The following is a 4248-nucleotide window of genomic DNA, read 5'->3' on the forward strand; positions in this document are numbered from 1 at the left end:
TGGAGAATCTTGCTGTCCCCCAAATGTAAGTTATCTCTGACTCCTTTGTAATGCTCTATATGGCATGTTGTTTAAGTATCTGATCAAAATTTGGTATTTTCTTCTTATTCATCATTTATATTTTGTGTTTTTCTATTAGAATATAAGCATCATAAAACTAGGGATTTTGTCTGTTTACTACTATAACCTTAGCAACTAAAACGGTTCCTGGCAAAGAGAAGTGTTCAATAAGTGTTTGTTTAATGAATGAATAAAATCTATTTAGTTGGGTTTCTCTTACTTGCAAGTAAAAGAGATCCCAAAGATACAGAAACATTTCTCATAATGCCCCCCAAAAATCAATAATAAAAATTTTGATAGTTACCTAACTTAATAGGGTATAAAGCTGTATCGAATGCTATAGCAACAGAGCAACCATGATGTTTGTGATTTATTGAACATTTACTGTCCTCCAGGCACAGGATTTTATATTTGTAAAATAACCCTTACAGAGACCCTGTGAGGTAGGTTAGGTATCTTAATCTTTGCTTCAACGGTATTGGAAACTGAGACCCAGAGAGATTATATACTGGTCCAAAGTTATACAGCGAGTAAAATTGGTGGGCTCTGAACTTGAACTTGGTAGTTCTGATTCCAGTGTCAGTATTTACACATGACATCATACTACCTCTGTAAAGTTAATAAAAGGGAAGTGTATGAAAGATAAATATTTAACAAAGTCAACACCTTACTTCTTGCCAGGCATGGGGTTCTCAGATAACTAGGTAGATAGGAACTTCACTGCTGAAGCCATAGCATAAAATATGGCAGAAAAATCACTTCATGGGAGAACCTAATGGTATCAGTTTAGCAAACAATTTGAATAATCAAAGAATTGTCAGACTTCTAATGGTCATTATCTGCCTTATGTTTTAATACAGTATGGCTTTATAAGAAACAAAGTTTCTACTCAAGCATTTCATAGTGATGTGGGAATGTTATGAAAGCATTTTGAGTAAGAAAAATTGTATCATAACACATATGAGGTTTCACTCATTTTAGATAGGTTAACCCCTGATTCCAAGAGACAAATGTCAGTGCATCCATTCATCCAAGGAGCTTGCTATCTTTTTGGTGAGATACTATTTGTTCTGAACTACCATGAGCTAATAAGAATGGTTCCTTTCAGTAGGACTAATTAAAATAATTTCAAATCTATGAACTTTTGGAATTGCATTGGATCCATATATCCAAAAGCCATAGACCAAGGGACTCCGTTTTATTTATTTATTTATGTCAACAGGAGAAAGAAAAGAGGAGAGGAAGGGAGAAAGAAAGAAGTAAGCAAGCAGGCTGGCTGGCTGTCAGCCTGGTGCCATGTGCTAGCATTCCCATCCTCTGTCCCCTTAGTGTGTATAGAGCTCCCCTGGGTGGCTGACTCCTCTGCCTCAGTGCTGGGGCTCTGAGTCTTGACTCACACTTTCTTGTTTCTGTTTACTCGCATGCAGGCTCTGTGATCCCCCTCTGTCTCAGAGGTCTGGGAGGAGGATTGTACAGAGCCCCAGGGTACCCTGCTGATCTCTGTCCCACCCAGGGAGACCCAGAGTTGCATGTGGCTGGTCCTGACGCCTGTTGGTTTTCCCTTGGCTCCGTCTTCCCTCCATGTGTCCTGTTTGTGATGGTGACGTTGCATCACCTTCTCATTTGTCCATGCCTCCTTGGGACCACGCTGTCCTCCGATATATTTGATGAAACTCTTATTTTTCTGAGCTCGTCTCCAAACTATAACTCAGTATTTTTGCCAACCTTATCTTTTCCCAGCAGTCTTAACTGATGCTGCCAATTTTTTTCCCCCTCCATTCCTTCTCATCTTCTCTATTTCTAGGACAGATGTTTCCTTCTCTTCTTATTAATTATCACAAATACCCAAATAAAACCTAAATATAGACTAACTTATTTTCTCTTCTCTATCAAAAGGAATTAAAGGACTGCTATCTCTTCCTTCCTGTTACTAAGAAAATCCCTTGGGAAGAAAAATAAAAATAAAAACACTGAAATTACCCATTTATTTAATTACAAGGCACTTGCTTTCATACGCCACATTTTCACTGCTGAGAAGATTCTGATTTGGCAACAAAAGGCAAAAAGCTATTTCTAGTGAGAGCGGCAAGGAGTCAACGTGAACAGTGTGCCAGTGTGAAGAAGGCATGCGGAGCCCTTTAATGGCTTTCTACCTTGGAGGGAGGGGCCACCAGGAGGTGGGGAACACAGGCATGGAAGGTATAGACACCGAGAGGGGATAAAGTAAAGGCAGGAAGATCAAGGGATGGAACAAAATGTTAGCAAAGCACAGAGCAACACAAAGAAATATACACAGAGACAGGGACGGACCGAGAGCCAAGGAGGAGATGTGGGAAGTAAAGCATGGTGAGCAGTGAGGGGAGAAGGAGGAAGACACCCACAGCAAGAAAGGGATGAGGATCACAAAGCAAGGTCCTTAAAAGTTGGTCAGATTTCCTGGGAACAATGGCTGCAATTGGGTTCACCTAATGGTGACCGCCATGGGAGGGTTTTTAAGTTGCTACTTATTGTGAATATGTGATCATCATTGCATCCCGGCAAGCAGCAGAAAGCCTGGCACACACATTAGGTTCGTGCGGGATATTTGTTGTATAAAAGATCAATAGGAGTTGTATACAAGCAGGTCATTCGCAGAGATGAAAACGTAAGATTAAAGGATTGCTTGATACGTTTCTAATGAAATAGCTTTTTATTAAAATGGGAATGTGCATTAGAGCAGTATTCTCCTTTAGAGTAAAAGTAGTAAGAGTAACATAAACAGAAGTCAGACTTTAAGAAAGAGGAGGATCTAGGCACAACTGGAATCCAATGGCCAATTTTATTCAGTTTTGATTGTTCCTCAGTTTAACCATGGTTCCTACGTTAATAGATGAAAGTTGGCTTTTCAGACATTGAAGAATAGACCTAAGATGTGACCTGGAAGCATTTACTTCAAGTGACCTGTCTAGTTTGGACTCTTGCTGTTCAGGCTGTGGACCTCAGAACTTCACATGAAACTGGGTTGCTCTATCATGAGAACCTTTGGTCATAGCATTGTCACACAAGTACTACCCACACTGAAGTTCATAGACACCAGCTAATAAAGCTGCTGGAATGAACTGTCTTCTCTGTGTCATGGCTCACTAGAAAGGCTTGTAGGATTCTTTTAGCTCTGGCATGGAGAGTAGATTTCATCTCAAGAGCAAAGTCTGGTTCCTAGCTTTGGGAATCTCTGCAGAGAAGAGATGTGTTAGGAGTGAGCATGTGCTTGGAGGGAAGGATGTGAGTCTGATGTAAGTCTGGTGAGCTCAGGACACCACAGTACAGGAGGGGGCAATGGCAAGATTTTTGCTGAGGAGACTGGGACTTCGTGACCCAGCAGCCCTTGTTTCCATATCTCCCTGAGAGGTCTGAGTCTGCTTTCCTATTCTGCAGGCCCAGAAGGAGAAGAAAAAAAAAAAGTAGAAGAAGGTGTTGCCAGCTAACACAGGAGGAGTAAGCCGCCTCCTGGCTTCCACTGCTCTCATTTCACCTTTCAATTTTCATGCCCATATATCCCAAGAGTAGTTGCAGAAGGTAAAGAAGAAGGGACAATAAGTTTTGTTCATTTCCATTAACATTAATATGGTGCCTACTATATGCCAGGCGCTTGGGATACAGTCATTAATAGAACATTATCCAGCTCTCATGGAACTCACAGCCTGGTGGGTGGGCAGGAGGAACAGAAAAATCAAGAGTGATGTTAACACATTATGAATCATGCAATAGTGAATGCCAGGTTCCTACATAAAACCTTTCTGTGACCCACTGCTTCCTGTCTAAAGGTCTTCCTGTGGCACCCGGACCCTTGTTAACATAGATTGCATTGCCTCTCCAACTTTCTTTGCCACACTCTGTGCTTCATCTGACTCACCTTTGGTTTCTTGAATTAATTATATTTCAGTCACCTCCATATGTTCATCATACTATTTAGTCTGCTTGGGACACTCTTTTCTCCTTTGCCACCCATTACCCCCCTGATTTGCTGGCTAACTCCTAAACAGCCTCCTCCCGACTAGTCTTCTCTGACTTGGGTTATCCAGGTCATGCACTCTTGTATGCTCTCATGTCAATTGGTACTCTATATGCCTGAGTACTTACCTTGCTATATGGTTTTGATATGAAGTGTCCCCCAAAATGTTAGAAGAGGTGAAATAATTGGGTTATGAA

Source organism: Spermophilus citellus (genome assembly GCF_964194105.1).
Source record: "Spermophilus citellus genome assembly, chromosome: 2".
Taxonomy (NCBI): Eukaryota; Metazoa; Chordata; class Mammalia; order Rodentia; family Sciuridae; genus Spermophilus; species Spermophilus citellus.